The 24,060-nt window shown below is 38.4% G+C and overlaps 1 pseudogene; it reads right to left on the bottom strand.

Moving 5' to 3' along the window:
* Positions 1–10,069: 10,069 nt before the first annotated feature.
* On the bottom strand, positions 10,070–14,408 carry Gm13755 (annotated as a pseudogene).
* Between the last annotated feature and the right edge of the window lie 9,652 nt (positions 14,409–24,060).

Here is a 24,060-nt window from a genome sequence, read left to right as displayed (position 1 = left end):
AAAGGGGTATTTTTTCCCCAGCATATTGTGATTTGGCCCTGTTTGATTTGTCTAACCATTATGATAGACAACATCAAATGAAGTCTAGGAAATTCCCATACAACTGTGGAATCTAAAAAGAAGTGAGTCTCGTCGTTAAGGCAGGCTGCTTCATGTGACTTTGCTCATTCCACCAACTCTGCCATTCACTAAAACAGGTAGGTAAGACTCACCAGATGAGGCACCTGTAAAAATGCTTAAAGTACCTAAGTTACTACAGCACTCTGGGATTTTAATCACATCCACTGATAAGTCTTTTTTTCTCTATAATGCAATAAGGAGAGAAAAGAAGCGGCAGCTCTCATATCCAACAACAATATTGTCCTACTAAGAACTCTCAGTCATATGTGTGGCAACTGTGGTTAGCGCTCTGGTTAGTGTTCAGTCCTCTTCTTTGTCTTGTGACAGAGAAGTGAGTGAGGTGGAGAAACTTGGATCAGTTTGGAAGGACTATGTAGCATCTATGGCATCTACCAGGAGAAGGGCATGTATGGGCCATAAGCCCATAGGTATGAATAATTCAAGTGTGTGCATCTGAAGTCATAAAAAAGGAAAACATATCAATATTCCTTCATTCCTCAAAGGGCTTAGCAATTATTTAAAATTAGTGGAGAAAGAAAACTTAGTTACTGACCATTGTATAAAGTGAGACTAAGAAAGAAGATATTCAAATCCCCTACAGTAGTGATTTTTGTATTACAGGTCTTCATCAGCAAATATTTAATGTGTCTTTTTTAAAATATTTTTACTGGTTGTCTCTACTACTATCACTTTAAAATTTCTGTGTTCTTTTTCTAATAAGAGATGTATTTAAGTATGAGAATCTAAACCAGAAGACAGGATGAAAATTTTCCACCCAAGAAGCTGAGTGAGTAAATTTTGCAAACTCATAGTCACCCCTTAAGGAGAGAAGAGTAATTTAACTGGAGAGGATGCTGGGTGAAGGGAGATCAATATGTAATTTTAGCTAGATTGCATCCCTATTGTCCTTTGGGTCCATGCCAAAGAAACACTCTACCTAGCTTGGGACAACAGGTCAAACCAGGAACATTACTTTGCACTTGTGATGGAAAATGTGATGGAAAGTGAAGCCAGGTACCAACAGTAAGATGAGCGTAGTCTGGGATTCCATTAGAGCATCGGTCATAAAGAAGACAAGATGCAGTTGCTGTGGCTATGACATCACTTTGCCATCTCCAATACTCTCTGAGCAATTTCGTTGATACATTTATGGTGCAACCACTCATTTTCTGTTGTTTTCTGTCTTAGACCTTAAAGTAAATTTGTCTTAAACTAATTCTACATTACACTGGGTGTCATGATTTGGAAAAAAAATATTAAAAATACTGACTGTTATTGCTACCACAGAAAACACTGAACCTTCATTTCAGAAACTATGGCAGTGAAGTGCTTGTGCAGCTAAGACCATTGTCTATAGAAAAAAGAAAGAAAGAAAGAAAGAGAGAGAGAGAGAGAGAGAGAGAGAGAGAGAGAGAGAGAAACAAAGAAAGATCATTTAAACAAAAGCACTCTCTAAAAAAAAAATCAGGAGCCATTATCTAAGTATAAATATTATCCTAGAAGACAGACATAGGGATAAAGATACAGATACAATCTGTGATGTCAAAATCAGTTTATTACCACCAAGTCAGCCTTAAATTTTATTTTATTTTATTTTATTTTATTTTAAAACATTTAATTTTTATTTTTAGTTCCATTTAAGGGCAATGGAATTAAATTAATTTTGGAAAAAGACCACAGACTTCTAACAGAAAACAATATTAGTTAAAATTTAGTATCTTCAAACGGGGCAATAGTAGCACACAGCTTTAATCCCAGCACTCAAGAGGCAGAGGCAAGTACATCTCTGTGAATTTGAGACCAGCCAAGTCTACAAAGCAAGTTCTAGGACAGCGAAGGCTACATAGAAGAACTCTGTCTCAAAACAACAACAACAAACAGGTAGTGTTTTTAAAGTCATAGATCACATTCCTGGAAGTTGTACATGTCTATATGTCTGTGTGTGTCTCAGTGTCTGTGTGTACTGTTTGTATCACTGAATTTTCAAGAAAATTGACCACATAATAGTCTAACAAATAATGATCAGTTTCCTCAACATGGACGGTTGAAGAAATTAAGCCTAAGGCAATCCACCCAGAGCATTTTTTTCACTGTAGACTACTGATGACATGCCTAGTCCAGGGAGATGGGAGGCTGACCACGGAACAAAATGGAAAGAAAGAAGAGACCATTCATGTGTGTAAGACCGTGACAGGGCTGACACAAAATCAACTCTGAAAGAGAAATGCTGAGAGCAGCAGAGCCAATCAAAGCAAGTTCTAATTAAATCAGCTCCTACCACTGTCAGCCTTGTGGCTATTTCCAGTTTGTAGGTCAGATTGAGATTTGTTTTCTATTCTACTTTTAATTCAAAATATTGGAACACATGTAAAGAAAGAGAATTATCCTTTAGAATCAAGAAGACTATATGTGTATATATATTAAACTCTGTTTTTACTAGCAGGAAGTTAGGGTTAATTTTTTCTTTTTAAAAGTTTACTTAATTTTATTTTGTGTGTGTGAGTGTTCTGCCTACGTGTATGTCTTTGTATCATGTGCCTGCAGTTTATGAAGAATCCAGAGAAGGGCATTGAACATTCAGTGGGCTGTCATATGGGTGCTGGGAATTGAAACCTGTTCCTCTGCAAGAGCAATCTGTGCTCTTAACCACTGAGCCATCTCTCCTTCCCTGGAATCAAATTCAACCACAAAAGTTATGTGTTTCAGTGGCCGACACATCTACACTTATTTTTTGTTGGATTTTTTTTTTTTTTTTGTGGTTTTTTGAGACAGGGTTTCTCTGTATAGCCCTGGCTGTCCTGGAACTCACTTTGCAGACCAGGCTGGCCTTGAACTCAGAAATCTGCCTGCCTCTGCCTCCCAAGCGCTGGGATTAAAGGCGTGCGCCATCACACCCGGCTTCACTTATTTTAATAATACAGAAGTTTCTGCTTTTTCTGGGTGTGGCTATTTAATATACATTCAACTTATCTAATTTCAACTTATCTAATTTCAATTGTAAAACAGAGGTTACTTAACAAGCTGAGGAATGATTTACCTTGTATAGCAGATTATATATATAATTTCATTATATGTCATATATATGTGATCAGAAGGCAAACTAATATGAATAAACATATCAGGAAAATTGAAATGATTAAAGTTATTTTACAAAGTGGAATTTTTTTACTACAGAAAGTGATGTTCTGTTCATGTTCCAAGTAAATGGAACTCGTTGTCATATTTTTATATAATCAACCAACCAGAAGAAGCAGGAGTTGGTTTTATATGATTTTTAGTGATCTATATAGAATTCAAATTACAAAATAACAGAACTGATAACCTAAGAATTACAGCAAAGTGTCTCATATATGCAGTTCCATTTTGTTTTTTTCTGACTCGAGCCATTTCATTTGACTAATTTAATTAATTTATAATGAAATATGTCAGCTTTGTTGCATTAAATTTTGTATTAAAATCATTGGAGTGCTTGCCAGAGGATATCTTCCTCTGGAATTGAATTTGTGGAGTAAATACAAAATGCCAGCTACACATGTTTACCACTCTGATGAGCCTTTGCTTTCTATCTATCCACTGTGAAGACGGCAATGCATTCCACACCTAAAAATACATGGTGCACTTTTGTTAACAAGGGCAAGTTGTGTGTGTGAGAGAGAGAAAGACAGAGACAGAGACAGAGAGAGACAGAGACAGAGAGACAGAGGGACAGAGACAGAGAGAAAAGAGAGAGAATATAGAAGAGGGGACAAAATACACATCAGAGATTGAGAGAGAGAGGGACCTGGGAGGGAGAGAAGAGGGGAAGAGAAAAAGGGAGACAGGATCAGGTGTGGGAGGAGACAGGAAGATGTATAGAGGGTCAGGAAATTGAAGAGGTGTGTAGCAGTGGGGGATTGGGAAGTGGAGGTAGCCACCAGAAACTCCCAGATGTCAGGAAAGCAAGAGGCTCCCAGGACCTAACGGGGAGGACATTAGCTGAAATATCCAACAAGGGGGGAAAGAGAACCTGTAGAGACCATATGCAGAGATTAGGCATGGCCCCAGGTTGAGGGATTGGGCCACCCATTCATCTCAGAAATATTACCCAGAATTGCTCCTGTCTAAAGAAAATACAGAGAAAAAGAGTGCAGCAGAGACTGAAGGAAAGGCCTTACAGAGACTGCCCCACCTAGGGATACATCCCATATGTAGACACTAAACCCAGACACTATTGCTGATGCCAAGAAGTGCTTGCTGACAGGAGCCTGATATAGCTGTTTCTTGAAAGGCTCTGCCAGAGCCTGACAAATACAGAGGCAGATGCTTGCAGCCAACCATTGGACTGAGCACAGGGACTCCAATGGAGGAGGAAGGACTAAAGGAGCTGAAGGGGTTTACAAGCCATAGAAAGAACAACAATATCAACCAACCAGACCCCTGAGAGCTCCCAGGGATTAAACCACCAACCAATGTAAATCAACAACCCATGTGGGTACACATAGAGGGAGCCATGGCTCCAGCTGCATATGAAGCACAAGATTGACTTATCTGGCATCAATGGGAAGGGATGCCCTTGGTCCTGTGAAGGCTCGATGCCCCAGTTGTAGGGGAATGCCAGGGAGGTGAGGTGGAAGTAGGTGAGAGGGTGGGGAAGCACCCCCAGAGAGCATCGGGGAGGAGAATGGGATAGGGGTTTTGCAAAGGGGAAACCAAAAAGGGGGATAACATTTGAAATGTAAATAAATGAAACATCCAATAAAAAATTTAAATGTCCTTAGGACCTCAACCCAGAAAGGCAAAATGCATGGTGAACAAAGCAGGTGAAGATTCTAGTTAGAGTTTGACTTTGTGAATAAGTAGTTGCGATTTCTTTTCAGGACATTTAATGAGAAAAAGATTTTGATGCTGTTTTTTGACATATTTGTGAGGCACACGCCACACAGTGATTAGTTTTAGTTTAGCAATGACAAGAAGTTGCACTGAAGATGAGACGTGCCTCCTTTCATCTGTGAGAGGTCACACCCCACCACTTGAGCTCCATGTCCACTGCATACGGACGCTCCATATTGTTGGGACGCTCACTTAAATTGCCAGCTCCCTTTGTACCAAGAAATACTCTTGGGTAAGGATCTAAAGTGAGCAGAAGGTCTGGGGAGCAAAACAGAAGTTCCTTGAGCTTTGTCTTTTTCTTTAGTGAAAAAGTGTCTGCTCAAAATTACATACTTGTGGGGCAGGATGAGATATCTCCATCCATCCATATCCTCTACATGTGCCTAAGGCTCAGCCAAGCACACCACGTACAATCAGTGTAACCTCGTGGCTGTATTTGCTGGGCTCACTGTAGAGTATGCATTCATTGGGTAGTTGTAGAACACCATTTGTAAATCAAAGTCCATGGGTATTTTCTTCTGTCATATTTTAGGAATTATATGCCAATGATAAATACAAAATCAATCTTAAATATTTTTAGGGCACACAACTCATTCAAAACACATTCAAGATTTGTTTTTATTTACTGACAACTATGCACTTACAGATCCACTTTCATGGCAGTATTGCCTAATGTAAACGGGCCTATAGGGTAAAATAACAAGAGCACCTCGGAGACCAGCTGTAGCTTATCAATCAGTCAAACAGCCATCTTCTGAGAAGGTCACCTGATGGCATTCTCGCCATCATTACCCATCATCAGGATGCTCACTGGTAACTCCTTATATGCAAAGTTGGTGAAAGAGGCTATGGAAGTGTGAAAAGTCTAGGGGAGAACAAATCATACTGAAAAGAAAAGACCTTCCAACACTGATTTTACATGTAAGAATATAAGAACATTCTTAAGAATTCTGATGATATAAGCATCTTTGAATATACTGAGAAAGGGAAGTAAAAGGGAAAAGAAACCTTTAGCAGGTACTTCCCTCGTGAAAGGAGAATGCACACCAACATATTTACAAAGAGGTGACTTCTGCTCAAAACAGAAGATTTCTCTTCCACAGATATGATACAACAGACTCTATTGAGCAACAATCTGACAAGACAGAAAATTTTCTCACATGTCTTAATGTAACATCACCACTTTTTAAGTTGGAAGCACTGTGATCTTCTAAAACAACATCATGCAGGTTTCAAATATATAAATATTTATACCCCACCTACTTCCAGAAATAACTGTAAGTTGATTATTCAGACATAAATTCCTTTTTTTTGTTTTGATTTTTTTTTGTTTTTTGTTTTTTGTTTTTTTGTTTTTTTTTTTTTTTTTTGAGACAGGGTTTCTCTGAATCCCTGGCTCTCCTGGTACTCACTCTGTAGACCAGGCTGGCCTCGAACTCAGAAATCCGCCTGCCTCTGCCTCCCAAGTGCTGGGATTAAAGGTGTGCGCCACCATGCCCAGCTGCCAATTTATTCTTACTGCAATTATATGCTACTCAAAAATAAATTGAAAATAATGTCTTAAAATCAGATGCATGAATTAAAAATTAACTGTATTATCTTGTTATAGAATGGCAGGAATTTTAGTCCTAATTGGAAAAATTATGGAGTTTTATTTTGCAGGGTGAAAAATAAATTAAGATTAACTCTGAAAAAAAAAAAAGAATATAAGAACATTAGAGAAAAATAAAGCATAGTGTTTGAACTTCCACGCTGAATATCAAAGGCCCCAAATAAACTTAAATTAAGCAGGAAAGAACTTATTCTGCATATTCTCTTATTCCCCTGCACACAGTTTCCTCATTCCCACTTCCTGAAGCGTCTACAAAGAACCTCCCTAGTTTCAGAAGCAGTGATTCAATAGATTTTTAGGTCATAGATTGGTATTTTTAACTATCATAGTATTTATATACAGCAATCACTCAACCATTTTGGTATTTTTCCTGGATTGGCTTATTATAATAACTAAACATTATCAAAATTTAAAAAAACTTTTAGGTGGATATGTTTAAAATTTCAGATCAGAAATTTTGTTTTAGTGACTAGCTATAAATCTATGCACATAAGTATTCATAAGAACTAGTCTTTTCCATCATTTCCTTTGGTGCACATCTTTTTACAGAGGGATATATACGATGGCAAAAAGATGCATGTGGGAACTATAAAACTCAAGACTTATATGGTCTTCATTCCTGTCTTTCAATTCCTTCCAGTCTAGCCCAAAAACTCTGGCAATGACTTTAAAAGATTCCAAGAAAACTCTAGGAATCATGCATCTTTGTGAAATGCTGACATGTCTTGATCATAATTCCCCAGCCCTATGTTGCTATGATTACAGAATACCTTAGAAGACAGAGCTGGCTCCTGTGTGAAGCAGCCCGAGTCAGTGCTGCAGCACAAGATTCTTACTGTGCTACATAACCACATAGACTCAGCTACTGCACCTATGCACTGAAGATAACAGAAATGCACTCTCTTTGGTTATTGGAATTTCAATGACAATGACTACATAATAGCTTTGTCTGTAAGTTAGTGCACGGGGCATGCTATTTCTGCCTTTAACATCCAACTGCAGGTCTAAATGATTACTGGTCAGGGTATTGCTACATATTAGAAGATAAAACTTCTCATACTAATAGATGGGGTCTTCATTTTTGCTTCCTTTTAGTCCTGACTGTGCCGGTTAAATCCTGAGGCTCTGCAAACAATCATGTTGTAACCATCATGCTTCAGGTGATCTTTCTGCCTTTGTCCCTATTGGACATGTTTTCCCAGGTGAGAGTGGAGCATTGTTTATTTCTGAGGACTGAACTTTAGCATAGCTCTTGTTAATTATCTCTTCAGTGTGACAGAAATTTTGTACTTGCCTCACATCCTTAGATGATGATCACTATCCTGTTCTGAATAAACTAATTACGTGAACTTTGATTCTGAGCAATGTCATTGTCAAGAGCCTCTTATTGTGATCACCAGTTGGGTTCCATAGTTGCCATGGTAGATAATGGCTTTCCAGAACAGTATATAATCTTAGCAACAATTAGAGAAGGATACTGTTGGAATCTTCGAAATGTTATAAAACTGTGCTACTGAGATTTATGAGAAGCCAAGATATGCACAGCTGAAACTTGTTTCAAAAATCCATATGTAAGCCAACTATTTGAAACTCAAAGTTCATTTTTCTATACTGGTTCTGCGCTAGATTTAATACTCTTGACACACACACTCACACACACACACACACACCTGTGTAAGACACATGTCTGAGAGTGCACTACAGTTATACAAAGTGTTAATATTGTGTAAGGTAGATAAAGGAAGAGTGGAAGTTGCTATACATTTCTTTGCAAGTTCTTATGAACTTAACATAATTTTTTAATAACAAGAAAAGATATTAATGAGTTGAAGCACCTCCAAAGGATAGCCATAATAGTTAGAAACTGAATGTAGTCGTTCTTGAGAAAGAAAGCAGAAGATAACCCATTAAAGATTTCATTATTGTTCAACTATATGTTGTTAAGCAAATTTCATAATATGTATATACGTATTATATAAACTATATATTATATAATTGTTTAACATAGAAGGGAGATTAAAATTATTTTGTAAAGCACCAAATCTGAAAATTGAAAACAAAGTGCAGAAGTTCACAAGAGGCAGCTCAGTGTGATGGAAGGCTTTCGAAGAGTTCTGATGAAAATGGTGCCTTCGCAGAGTAAGCTCAACTGGGTGTGCTCAATCAAACTTGAATGGCTAATTTTCAAAAATACCACTGGGGTGATTTCAGAAGAAGAAACAGTAAAATGGATTTTTAAAGTATTTTGCAAAAAAAAAAAAATCCCTCCAGCTATCTTCTCTGACTGAACGAGTTTGGTTCTATATTCTACCCACCTCATGCCCGTCAGCTCAGATTCACAAGATTTTTCCGTAGTGGAAATACTAGGAAGGGACCAAGGGATGTTTTTCATAATTATCTATAAAATTATCACAGAGTGATACACTTACTTTGAAGTACTAAAAAAAATGTAAAACATAAAGCAGAACTGTTTACACAGAACAAGAAGACTGGCAAGAGTTTAGAAGAAATTTTATATTGTAAGATTACAGCTAACATGAACAAATTTGAGCCAGGTTTTCAAAGTCCAGATTGTGCAAAAACTACCAAAGGTGTTGGAAACCATCTTTTATTGCAGTGTGTCAAATGCATACTTGATCACAGACTATTTAAGACAGAATGAGCCATAATGTCCATCTAACCTCAACTAGAATTTCCAGACCAAGGCTTTTCTACAATGTCTTGCTTAATCCAAATAAAATACACTTTATAGTAGTTATACTGCAGAGAACATCAAAAAGGATGAGCCTCACTTCCATCAGTGTCCAGAGTAGCTAGAAATACAAAGCCAGACAAGGAGCATGCATGTATTACTGGCATGAGCCACCATCTTGAGGACTGCTTCTTAAGGTCTGATTGAAACAGGCTCATTGTTTGAGTTCATTGGGATCTTTGATTTAACTCTAAATAAGGAATTACTTTCACTTTATACCCTTCATGTGAAGGTCAACTTGCAGAAGAGAAGCTGTGATAAAGATTCAGATGGAAATGATATGGTCATGGAAGGAGTAGAAAGGACAAAGTCACCATCAACTAAGCACTGAGAAACAGCCAAGTGAGTGGAGCACTGCAGACTACCAGCTTCCATATACTGTAATAATAAGCCAACTTCTGGAACATTACTTAGAGCTGTTATTGCAAGTTAACAAATAGCTTTAAATACTGGGGTATTTAAATCTTACCCAGAAACACATAACAGCATTTATATAATTACGTTTCAAAAACCGTGGAATTTATCATATCTTCATCTTATAGTAACAATGAGGCTCGCTGTGATTCACCCATCCATTAGCTCATGCCTGTCCACTATACTTCTTATACTCTTTTTTTTAATTTCTAAAAGCTTTAATTTATTCCCTCCCAAAAGACCACCTGCAATCAAATGGGGTAAAAAAGTCAAGATTTTATTGTCTTCATAACAAAATTGGCTTAGAACTGAATCACTTAGCCCTTTCTCTTCTTGTTGCCTCCCAATTCAAAATGCTTCCACCTCTTTTTTTTTTTTAACTTTTTTAAATTAATTTAATGTCAGACACATCTCAGAACACTACATGTATAGATCAGTTTAATCTTTATAACATTACTAAGAAATGCATAAAAACTCTTTTCTCCTCTTTTGTCCTTTCTTGTTTTTCTTTTTTATTTTTTTTATTATTGGGTATTTATTTCATTTACATTTCCAATGCTATGCCAAAAGTCCCCCACACCCTCCTACACACACTCCCCCACCAAACCACTCCCACTTCTTGGCTCTGGCGTTCCCCTGTACTGAAGAATACACAGTCTGCACGACCAATGGGCCTCTCTTTCCACAGATGGCCGACTAGGCCATCTTCTGATAAATATGCAGCTAGAAGCACGAGCTCTGGTGGGGAGGGGTACTGGTTAGTTCATATATAGGGTTGCAGATCCCCCCAGCTCCTTGGGTACTTTCTCTAGCTCCTCCATTGGGGGCCCTGTGATCCATCCAATAGCTGACTGTGAGCATCCACTTCTGTGTTTCCTAGGCCACGGCATAGTCTCATATGAGACAGCTATATCAGGGTCCTATCAGCAAAATCTTGCTAGTGATTACAATGGTGTCAGTGTTTGGAGGCTGATTATGGGATGGATCTCTGAGTATGGCAGCCTCTAGATGGTCCATTCTTTCGTCTCAACTCCGAACTCTGTCTCTGTAACTCCTTCCATGGATGCCTTGCTCCCAATCCCAAGAAGGGGCAAAGTATCCACACCTTGGTCTTCGTTCTTCCCGAGCTTCATGTGTTTTGCAAATTGTATCTTATATCTTGGGTATTCTAAGTTTCTGGGCTAATATCCACTTATAAGTGAGTACATGTCATGTGAGTTCTTTTGTGATTGAGTTACCTCACTCAGGATGATGCCCTCCAGGTCCATCCATTTCCCTAGGAATTTCATAAATTCATTCTTTTTAATACCTGAGTAGTACTTCATTGTGTAAATGTACCACATTTTCAGTATCCATTCCTCTGTTGAGGAGCATCTGGGTTCCTATCAGCTTCTGAATATTATAAATAAGGCTGCTATGGACATAGTGAAGCATGTGTCCTACTTACTGGTTGGAACATCTTCTGGATTTAGGCCCAGGAGAGGTATTGCGGGATCCTCCGGTAGTATTATGTCCAATTTTTTGAGGAACCGCCAGACTGATGTCCAGAGTGGTTGTACAAGCTTGCAATCTCACCAAAAATGGAGGAGTGTTCCTCTTTCTCCACATCCTCGCCAGCATCTGCTGTCACCTGAATTCTTGATCTTAGCCATTCTGACTAGTGTGAGATGGAATCTCAGGGTTATTTGATTTGCATTTCTCTGATGATTAAGGATGTTGAACATTTTTTCAGGTGCTTCTCAGCCATTCAGTATTCCTCAGGTGAGAATTCTTTGTTTAGCTCTGAAACATATTTTTTAATGGGGATATTTGATTTTCTGGAGTCCACCTTCTTGAGTTCTTTATATATATTGGATATTAGTCCCCTATCTGATTTAGGATAGGTAAAGATCCTTTCCCAATCTGTTGGTGGCCTTTTTGTCTTATTGACAGTGTCTTTTGCCTTACAGAAGCTTTGCAGTTTTACGAGGTCCCATTTGTCAGTTCTCGATCTTACAGCACAAGCCATTGCTGTTCTATTCAGGGATTTTTCCCCTGTGCCCATATCTTCAAGGCTTTTCCCCACCTTCTCCTCTATAAGTTTCAGGGTCTCTGGTTTTATGTGAAATTCCGTAATCCACTTAGATTTGACCTTAGTACAAGGAGATAGGAATGAATCAATTCGCATTCTTCTACATGATAACCGCCAGTTGTGCCAGCACCATTTGTTGAAAATGCTGTCTTTTTTCCACTGGATGGTTTTTGCTCCCTTGTCGAAGATCAAGTGACCATAGGTGGGTGAATTCATTTCTGGGTCTTCAATTCTATTCCATTGGTCTACTTGTCTGTTGCTATACCAGTACCATGCAGTTTTTATCACAATTGCTCTGTAGTACAGTTTTAGGTTCCACCAGAGGTTCTTTTGTCCTTGAGAAGAGTTTTTGCTATCCTAGGGTTTTTGTTATTCCAGATGAATTTGGAGATTGCACTTTCCAATTCGTTGAAGAATTGAGTTGGAATTTTGATGGGGATTGCATTGAATCTGTAGATTGCTTTTGGCAAGATAGCCATTTTTACTATATTGATCCTGCCAATCCATGAGCATGAGAGTTCTTTCAATCTTCTGAGATCTTCTTTAATTTTTTTCTTTAGAGACTTGAAGTTCTTATCATACAGATCTTTCACTTCCTTAGTTAGAGCCATGCCAATGTATTTTATATTATTTGTGACTTTTTAGAAGGGTGTTGTTTCCCTAATTTCTTTCTCAGCCTGTTTATCCTTTGTGTACTGAAAGGCCATTGACTTCTTTGAGTTAATTTTATATCCAGATACTTCACTAAAGCTGTTTATCAGGTTTAGGAGTTCTCTGGTAGAATTTTTAGGGTCACTTATATATACTATCATATCATCTGCAAAAAGTGATATTTTGACTTCTTCCTTTCCAATTTGTATCCCCTTGATCTCCTTTTGTTGTAGGATTGCTCTGGCTAGGCCTACAAGTACAATGTTGAATAGGTAGGGAGAAAGTGGGCAGCCTTGTCTAGTCCTTGATTTTAGTAGGATTGCTTCCAGCTTCTCGCCATTTACTTTGATGCTGGCTACTGGTTTGCTGTAGATTGCTTTTATCATGTTTAGGTATGGGCCTTGACTTCCTGATCTTTCCAAGACTTTTATCATGAATGGGTGTTGGATTTTGTCAAATGCTTTCTCCACATCTAACGAGATGATCATGTGGTTTTTGTCTTTGAGTTTGTTTATATAATCGATTACGTTGATGGATTTCCATATTAAACCATCCCTGCATCACTGGAATAAAACCTACTTGGTCAGGATGGATGATTGTTTTGATGTGTTCTTAGATTCGGTTAGCGAGAATTGTATTGAGTATATTTGCATCGATATTCATAAGGGAAATCGGTCTGAAGTTCTCTATCTTTGTTGGGTCTTTTTGTGGTTTAGGTATCAGAGTAATTGTGGCTTCATAGAATGAGTTGGGTAGAGTACATTCTGCTTCTATTTTGTGGAATAGTTTGTGAAGAACTGGAATTAGATCTTCTTTGAAGGTCTTATAGAACTCTGCACTAAACCCATCTGGTCCTGGGCTTTTTTTGGTTGGCAGACAATTAAAGACTGCTTCTATTTCTTTAGGGGATATAGGACTGTTTACGTCATTAACCTGATCCTGATTTAACTTTGGTACCTGGTATCTGTCTAGAAATTTGTCCATTTCATCCAGATTCTCCAGTTTTGTTGAGTATAGCCTTTCGTAGAAGGATCTGATGGTGGTTTGGATTTCTTCGGGATCTGTTGTTATGTCTCCCTTTTCATTTCTGATTTTGTTAATTAGGATGCTGTCCCTGTGCCCTCTAGTGAGTCTGGCTAAGGGTTTATCTATTTTGTTGATTTTCTCAAAGAACCAGCTCCTCGTTTTGTTGATTCTTTGAATAGTTCTTCCTCTTTCCACTTGGTTAATTTCGCCCCTGATTTTGATTATTTCCTGCTGTCTACTCCTCTTGGGTGAATTTGCTTCCTTTTGTTCTAGAGCTTTTAGGTGTGTTGTCAAGCTGCTAGTGTGTGCTCTCTCTAGTTTCTTTTTGGAGGCACTCAGAGCTATGAGTTTTCCTCTTAGAAATGCTTTCATTGTGTCCCATAAGTTTGGGTATGTTGTGGCTTCATTTTCATTAAACTGTAAAAAGTCTTTAATTTCTTTCTTTATTCCTTCCTTGACCAAGGTATCATTGAGAAGAGTGTTGCTCAGTTTCCACGTGAATGTTGGCTTTCTATTATTTATGTTGTTATTGAAGATCAGCCTTAGACCATGGTGATCTGATAGGATGCATGGGACAATTTCAATATTTTTGTATCTGTTGAGGCCTGTTTTGTGACCAATTATATGGTCAATTTTGGAGAAGCCAGCATCCTCTTAGATCTGCAGTTGGGCTCAACACACTCCAGTCTCAGCACAATCTTCTTTGTGGTTTTAGCCTTTTTGCAGAAAATGGGCTTAGTCTACCCACCATAGCCACTCTGTTTCCTGTCATAACACTGTTTTCCCTGGGCTTACAAAGAATCCTTGTCCTTCTTGTATTGTGCCATCTTGTGGAGTTGGTGCTTCCCACATTTCTTGCAGAATATCCGGCAGGTCTTAGGAACGTTCACCATGTTCACAGGAGGTCTATCAGCTCAGAAAGCTACTTCTTATATTCTTATATGCTCAGTATTTCCTCCAGACTGGAGATACTAACACTTTTCAGAAATGTAGCTGAACCTCCCATTACATGCAGGCTTTCTTTTTTGTAATTGCCCTGATGGAAGTTTCTCTCTGACTAGTCATTACAGAACATGTAATGATTTACAAGCATCTTTCATTCTTCGACTGATATAACTCTCAAAATTTTTATTTGAGATACTATAAACCATTTCAAAATGCAAATAATTCATATTTATGAGGTCACAATTTTTTTCCAAAATTCCCCAAGATTGGCACAAAAGTCACTGTCTATCACTAATGGAAAAAAATACATACACTTGAAAAATGCCTATAGATAGAATACTTACTATCATACACATGGACAAATGTACACAATTCATTTCAACCTAACAACCAAATTTGATCTTTCAGTCATGCCTCCTGTCCTCCTAAATTTTCTACCCAGCAACATGGCTCTACATGGAGTAGGTTCATTGAGGATTAGAGTTCAGCTGCCCACAGTAGCATCTCCCTGAGGGTCAGACAATTAACTCTAAGTCCTCTGTTGCCTCTTGTCAGCTACAACTCCTGAGATCCTGCCTCTTCATGCTGACACTTTCATCAAAGCTCTAGAAACCAAGTTTACTAGAAAATTCACTTAAGCATTTGGCCTGTACCCCTTCTCCCTTTTCAGTAACTAACTGTTTCCCAGAGTCTCCACTGTCTACTTTTCCTTGACAAAAAAAAAAAAAAATCAGATTTCAAGGAAAGATCTGTCAACTTCTTTGATAAAAGAAAAAGATCATTTTCCCTTGTTTTGGGATGAACATAGAATTCATAAAACAAAACAAGCCATGCTTTCTGAGTAACGAAGATTTGGCCACCTATCATCAACATTTGTCATAATGTGAAATCTTTCATTCTGTAAGTACTTCCAATCAGGCCTATTCTTGCCTCTTATCAAGGCCACTTCCAAAATCAAGAAAAGCTGTGAGAATCTCAGGCATCCCTTAGTGTTGCTGAGTTCTTCTTAAATATGCTTAGGTCCCCCAGAAGAACGTGGCAGAACTACATCATCTTAAACACCAAAAATCTCAAAGATTGATAAATTCTTGTTTTTGAGAGAGACAGAGACAGAAACACAGAGAGATGTCTGGGTAATTAATAAATAACTTTAAAATACTTCATTATGATATTGGTGGTTTTAAGTTTGGCCAGCAAATAAACAGAAACTTCTGCATTTCTTGACATCTCTTTCTAAATCTGCAGCCACTTAGAGGCAATAAAACCATTATGTTGGCAATTCTACCTTAGACTTGGTGGTTAATCCATCATACCTTTATGCCTCTAGTCAATACTATGACCCTACTAACTCTGCTTTTTATTACTCTTTGTGTACTAATAAATCACCTTGACTTGTGCAATGGAAACAGAAAAAGCACGAAAGGTCCTATACAGGTGTATATTCAATAGTGAAACAAAAGAGGAAGTGGGATCTGTCAGGGGAAGTTGATGAGAAGTGGATCAATAGAAGTACCAAAGGAGAGGGGAAGCTGATACATAGCACTGATAGTACAGCTGGCATGGGAACAAGAAAGTCCTCAAGACAGACACTCGCCACTGTCTGGAGCCCCAGACTAGAGCCATTCAGATGCTGAAGAGGATGAAATGTAAGTAAACTAAATTTAAGTTACTGGTTCAAGTCAACTCTTCCATGGATGGAGTAATGAGAACTCTTTTATCCTCTGGCTAAGCCCCTGGCTTTTTTACATCCCTGTTTTGCATTGCAATACATCTATTCCCCTAAGGCTTAGGTCCCCATAGTTCCTGTTATAAGAGATAGAATCCCCTTTTAAAACCAGACTCCCATCTCACATCCTTTTACCAATGAAAACTCTGAAATAGTTTCATATTGTAATTCCTTTATTTGGAGATCTTTATAATTTTTATGAAGACCTTTTCCTACCAAAAACTTCCTCTCCTATTTAGATTCCAATGTCTTCCATTCTGACCATCACAGTCATCATATGAAACTTGCTTTTCAGGTATGCAAAGATATAAGCTCTGGATATATCCATAGATACAGATAGATAGATAGATAGATAGATAGATAGATAGATAGATAGATAGATAGATAGATAGATAGATAGACAGACACAGACATATACATCCAGACTTTATATCATATATATATACATGTACATATATGTATGTATATAATGGAAGCTTCTGCCAAGGTTATAGAAAAATGCTGCGATGGAGAAATTCTAACATTGCAGTAGGAACCTGATGATATTGGAGATGCTAGAATGGAGAAGCTGAACTGTGGTTCAGGCCATAAATCTAGGTGCCTCTTCATTCCCAATCTGGAGTCCAAAGCTTTTAAAAGTCCTGGCGAGTTATTTATCCTACTGTGAAGACATAGAAACACTAGTTTTAATGTCAGTAAAGGGAGAACCAGCAGCAACAGGGGACAGCCACTGCAGCAAAGGCAAATAGCCCTCCTTCTGGTTTGCCCTATATTATCTGCACTACCACCAGACAGTGCCATCCACATTCAGGTTGGGTCTTCCCACATGAAATCAAGACAAGCAGAGCAATTCCTCAGTTGAGACCTCTATTCAGGTGATTCTACCTGGCAAGTTGACATCAAGACCAACTACGCTAACAGTAACGTTACTGCAAAAGGTGAGTCTGCCTCACCCTCCCTTTTCAGTCCTGTAGCCTCACAGTCTCCTGTGAGCTCAGTGAGTGTCCATTCACTTGTTGCTTTTGTTTGCATTTAACATTTGACTTATTATCATATAAAACATTTTTATACACTTCACTTTAGGCTGAGATTAATCACATCGTATTACTTATTTACATGACTAGAAGTCAGTATTAAATGTCTTCACCTAATGTCAGGACGTTCAAGAATTAAAGTCATTAAACACAGGGGAAGCATAAATTCGAAGAAATAACAATAAATTTCTCAGTAGAAACGACTGAGACTATTTGAAACCACTAAAAGAAAATAGTCAAAATCTAATTCTATATGTATTAATCCTTCAAATACAAGATTGAAATAAAGGTGATAGTCCAGTAAGTAAAATTGACAAGCAGTTATATCCAGTGAGAAATTCACTAAATAAATCATAAGTGGCTATCTCTGGAGTGAGGGAAAATATGACTAAAATTCGAGAAGAAAGGCTAGAAGATTGAGAGTATTTGTTACTCTTGTAGAGAAATTGAGTTCAATTCCAAGCACCCACATGCTGGCTCACAACCCAATACTAACTGACTCAAGATTCTCTTCTCAACTCTACGTATGCTAGGCACGCACATGGTCCCCAGACCTACATGCAGGAAAAGCACTCATATGTATAAAAGAAAAATAAAGTCTAGGAGCCATCGCAAGAATAATGTGCAAATGAGGGACCCGTGTGTGTAAACATAAATAACCTCTTAGATGGGAAGGACACATACAATTAAAATATATGGGAGAGAGAACATAAAGAGAGGGTGAACGTCAGTACATCATCACGGGACTCCAGCAGTTTTATAAAAAGATAACAGTAGGGGCTGGAGAGATGTCAACATAGTGTTTGCTATACAAGGACGAGGTTCTGAGTTTGGATCCCCAGCAACGTGTACAACAGCAGCCACTATGGCTGGAGCAGACCTGTAAATCCAGCACTGGGGAGGCAGAAATGTGTGGATACCAAAGGGTTGCTTTCAGCCAAATCCAGCCAAACAGGCAAGCTCTATATTCAGTGTAAGACTCTAGCTAAAAAAAAATTAAAAAAAAAAGATGGAGAGCAGTTGAAATAGACACATGATGTAAATTTCACACACATGTACACAAATCTACATGTGTGCCCACATGTACAAACACACACATGGGTGTGTACACAAATTTTACTTACACAGAAAGGGGAAAGTGATAAAGTTAATAATTAACAATAGAACACGTTATAATGTTATAATTCTCTCATGTAAGAATCACTAAAAAGAAGGTGATAGAAGGTAGAGCTAACCAATTATTAAAAGAAAAATATGTACACAGGTTCTGCATGTAAGTGTCCAGTTGACAGTCATTTCATTATTAAATAACTGTTTTGTTTGCATTCTATGCCACCTCGTAAATAGTTACATGAACTGTAGCTGTACACAGGCTTGTATGCCATTCACTTTTGTAAGTTTGTATGACACGCACTTTTGTAAGCTTCACAATGTCACTGATTTTATCCTCAGGAGTGTGAAAGGGGAAGAATCCATTAAGAGCTGTCCCTGTTTGTTAAAATTTCCATTTCTCTCAGCAGAGTCTAGGTCAGTGGGTAGTTTCTTGAAAGAACACCCAGAAGCTAAACTCTGATAAAAACCCAGGATAAACAGATTCTGCAAATAATTTCTTTTTACTGACTAATTCACATTCATGTCCCAACTCAAACTTATGGATACAGGGTCACTATATATTCTAAGTGGATATATCGGTGTACCTTGCAGTTGGTGATGGTGAAGTTCCTGATATGAATATCAAATCTGAGTTCTAAGAATCAGTTTTGTTGTTTCTTACACACATTAAAAACCAATCAATAGATGATAAATAAGCAGATTTTGGACATTATGAGAATCTACCCAGGACATCATCATAACAGTGACAAAATAGAATTTGTATCACAACAAACATTTATTCTAGCCATGGCTTCAATCTAATTCTCACCAAAAGTTGCTACAAACCCATGCTTTTTTAGAATATAAAGCCCATCTAAAGCACCAGCTCTAATGTCTAAGTTACCCTACAAATATGTCAGGTGTAGAAACACCCGTGGATATACACATATGAGGCTTACACTAAGAATTCCTGGAAGTCTTAGATCGCTGTAGATGTAAATTATTTGTGAGAGTTTAAAGAGGGTTTGGTCTATTTCATAGATTTTCAATATTGTGGGCATTTGTTAATCAGACCTCTTGGTTGCAAGTGGCAGAAATTATGTTGCCTTAAATTTGAAAAGAATTTATTGACAAAGATGAAAAGTGCACAGGTCAAATAGTTCAAAGGCTTGATAACCCAATGACTCACAAAATGTCAATGTAATCTGTCTTCCTCTCTCGACACCCGCACCCCCCCCCTCACCGTTTTCCTGTGCTACCTTCTCTAACAGACAAGCTTTTTCCAAAGATGGCTGCACATAAATTAGTCTTAAGAACCCACCTCGAGCTGAGTTGATCTCTTTCTTGGTAGTTACATCACAAGCCCCATGACTTCCAGGCCTTTTCAGGACCTCAGCTTACACCACAGCCCTAATGTTGATACCTGCACTGTGACTGCTGACTGGGACCTTCACTGTGTACCCAGCCCCCAGGCATTGGAGTTGTCCCATGCAAAGAGGAAGCCAGTCTATAGATAGCAGAGAAAGGCATGCAGTAAACCAAGATACAAATAAATGTCTGTTACAAAAACTTTGATAAGAATCTTGTTAAGTGAAATCTCTGGACCTGACCGTAAAACACCTGCAAAAGCTCAAATTTCAACATTTTTCTCTGGATTTAAGGAATCCAATTTGTAGCGTTTGAAATTACTGAAAGTATAATTACCACATAAGCTCATGTGCTCAGCCATGCAGCGATCCCTCCCCTCCTCTCCAACTCCTCACTACCATTTAAACTGTCGCTTTTGATGGCTCCAACTTGATAGAGACATGTATTTATCATAAATTCCAGCTTATGACAAGAACAGAGGGAGAAATGTATTCTCTGTGTTCTATATAATTTATTCATGATTATAGACGTTAGGCATTTAAAATTGGAAATTGCCTGATGTGTTGCTACCTTCTGTATGGTAGAGACTTTTAAATGATGCCATAAAATAGATCATTACTTTGAAAATATTCATATTTCTGAATTCTTTATAATGCCCCACTGTGGCCATATAAGTGATAAAGAAAATAGTGCTTGCTTCCATTATTTTATACCAGTTATTAACTTATTGATTTGTTGTGGGTATCATTGGCATTTCAGAGATTCATTCTGAGTATATATAATACTGGAAAATAAAACATTGCAAATCATAGTTTTTGCCTTCACTATAAAGAATAATAAAACCCCAAAAAAGGCCTGTGATAAGAAATGTAAAGCGTTCTTCTCATTCTCTCCCTTGTCCATGACCGACCAAGCAACACGTCACCCTCTTATGAAAATGACCATCCATAATAACACAATGGAAAGTATGAAAATTACTTACCAAATTTGTCTTTAAGAACATTTGGTTACCTAAGGGCTAGGGAGATGGTTCCATGAGTAGAGCAAACATGAGATCTGGAGTTTAGATTCCTAGTACCCATTAAATGTCCAGTAGATGTAGTGGCCAGCCTATGATACCAGCAGCCCAAAAGTGGAAGCAAGGATCCCCAGAACAAGCTGGATAGCTAAGAAGCCAAATCAGCCAGGTTCAGATAGCAGCAGAACAGCGACTGAGTACAACACCTGACCTCAGTCAGGGTCTCCACACCCGTGTCACACACATGCACACACAGCCACATGCATGTATGTACCCTCACAAGTTTTAACATGTATACAAACACACCACACACACATATACCTGGAAAAAGTAAATCTGTAAGTGAATAAACCAAATGTTTGCCTAACAAAACAAGAATTGAAATTATCTTTCAGGACATTCATATACAGGTTTTTTTATACAGAGGTTGGGGTGCATTGGCTTCTGTTTCAGTGTTCTCTTTGGTTGCCTTAGTAAAGGAGTGTGGCAATGAATAAATTAATGAAGAATTAGAGCAGTGTGATTGTTCTGATACCAATATGCTTACCCAAGGGATGACCATGTGGCTTTGGCAGTGGAACCGTGCATCTGGGCCGAAGTCTTCTTGGGGGAATTAGTTTGTATTTTACCCTCCCACACTCTGTGAAAACCAATTCACAGGAAAGAGGTACTTGGGCTCCAGGGGAAAGAAAACATTTCGGCAATGACATAATCATTAGTTTTAGCAGTGTTTCCAGGAGAAGCAAAGTATCCATCTATGAAATGAACTGTAAGCTTATGAAATTTAGTAGGAAACACATCCCATCAAGTAAGACGGCATCCCTCACTTTATAAAATAAGTGTGTCAGACCAAACCATATATAAAGGCAACAAGGATCATATGTTATAAATGACTCTTATTTAAAAAATCTTATGTATGTTCCCACTGGAAGGAGTCTGCTGAATGATGAGATTGATCAAGTTTAATGAGAAGGTGTTTTCTACTGTTCTCATCTTCCTTGGCATGGGCTGTGCCTACTGACAGGAACACGTCTCTCTGGCTATTCATTTTTCTTTTATGACAGTTTTCTTGTTCCAGATGTTCTACTTACAGATCTGACACCACCTCATTTTCAGGATCAAGGGAATCACAGAAAAGCTGAATATTTTCTCATTCTAGACCCTCCAAGTGATCACTTACATGTTTTTCCCACAAATCATGTATGTTGTATAATAGTTTGAACCTGTCAAATTAAGTTACACTTGAAAGGTAGGAAGAGAAAAACCTCAGAAGAGCCTTTGAAATAGCAACTTATTAAAGGTATATTTATAGCCTGGACATGCATTAACTCTGTACAGATACAGCTGTATTTCACTAGGGAGTTCCCCATCAGAAGAAACTATTTAATTTGCTCCTCTGGTGTGACACTAAATTATAAACTTTAAGTTATATGCATGTAGGGGTGGAGGGCAGAAGAGATGTTGAATCCCCTGGAGCTGGAGTTACAGGCATCAATTGTTGTGGATTTGGTTTAATTCTTGAATTATGTTAATTGGGTTCCCAAAATTACACAAGAATTCACATGTAATATGCTGAGGGTCTCTGCCCCCCAGTTGGTTCTGATTGGTAAATAAAGTTGCCAGTGGCCAATGGCTGGGCAGGGAGACAGAGATGGACATTATGATTGCGGGAAAGGGGACCAAGAGAAGAAGAGAGAATCACCATGCCAGAGAAGGAATAAGATCCAGACTTGAGAGCTGCAGAAGAGAGAGATGCCAATCGTGTAAGATCCTGGGAAGACCGGCCCCAGCAGCCCCCCACCCCAATATGGGTCTAGGGTAGCAAAGATGGAATATAGATTTTAGTAAGTAATAACACGATTGTATGGGAGGGTAGGCTTTAGCAACATGAAAGTTTGGGGATGGCCTATCCAGCCATTAAGCTGTTTAAGGCATATTTAAATATAAGTGTGTGTGTGTGTGTGTGTGTGTGTGTGTGTGTGTGTGTGTGCGCGCGCGCTTTCTATTTGAAAATCCAGAACATTCGCTGGGGACATTAGAGCAGATTAATCACCTAATGCAACAATCTATGAGCTGCCCAAGTGAGCACTGGAAATGAGATCAGGTCCTCTGCAGAAGTAATCTGTGCTCTTAACAACTGAGCCCCTCTCATGCCCCTAAATTATAATATTTTTAACTTAGTTGATTTTTACTTTTTCTCAAAACCTAATGCACAAATGCCTACAAGATGCCTCAAAGGGTTTCTCTTTGCACCCATTCTACAGGCAACCTGATTTTCCTGGGAGTCCACAGTGGGAGGAGAAAACAGATTCCCTAAAGTTGCTCTCTAACTTTCATGAATTCACCATGGCACACACACACACACAAATAGCAACAATAATAACTGAAGCATAAAACCTAAATGAAAGCTCACAAATGAAATCACTAAACTCTGCCTATTGAAAAATAGTTTCTAAATATCAAATTAAATTCCATCAATAAAAATTTAGGTACAGGTAACCCAATTACAAAAGAACACACATGGTATGCACTCACTAATAAGCGAATATTAGCCCAGAAACTTAGAGTATCCAAAATACAATTTGCAAAACACATGAAACTCAAGAAGAAGGAAGTCCAAAGTGTGGATACTTCGTTCCTTCTTAGAAGGGGGAACAAAATACCCATGGAAGAAGTTACAGAGACAAAGTTTGGAGCTGAGACTGAAGGAAGACCATCCAGAGACTGCCTCACCTGGGGATCCATCCCATAAACAACCACGAAACCCAGACACTATTGTTTATGCCAGCAAGATTTTGCGGACATAGCTCTCTCTTGTGAGTCTATACCAATGCCTGGCAAATACAGAAGTGAATGCTCACAGTCATCTATTGGATGGAACACAGGGTCCCTAATGAAGGAGCTAGAGAAAGTACCCAAGGAGCTAAAGGGGTCTGCAACCCTATAGGAGGAACAACAATATGAACTAACCAGTACCCTCCAGAGCTGTGTCTCTAGTTGCATATGTAGCAGAGGATGGCCTAGTCGGCCAACAATGGGAAGAGAGGCCCTTGGTATTGTGAAGATCATATACCCCAATACAGGGGAATGCCAGGGCCAGGAAGCAGGAGTGGGTGGGTTGGGGAGCAGGGCGGGGGGAGGGCATAGGGGACTTTGGGGATAACATTTGAAATGTAAATGAAGAAAATATCTAATAAAAAATTTAGGTACACCAAATTTCTCAATATATAACTTGTCAGTTTTAGTTTAAATCACAGGTCCCACTATACAGTTTGCATCACAGTGACAATTTTAGCCAGAAACTCCTTCATCTACATTGTTTGCAAGACACAATACTAGCTGACAGGAGTAATGGTTCAATG

Source organism: Mus musculus, chromosome 2, assembly GCF_000001635.26.
Source record: "Mus musculus strain C57BL/6J chromosome 2, GRCm38.p6 C57BL/6J".
In the NCBI taxonomy this organism is placed as follows: domain Eukaryota; kingdom Metazoa; phylum Chordata; class Mammalia; order Rodentia; family Muridae; genus Mus; species Mus musculus.
The sequence above is the reverse complement of the archived record's forward strand: the minus strand, read 5'-3'. Positions and strand labels throughout refer to the sequence as shown.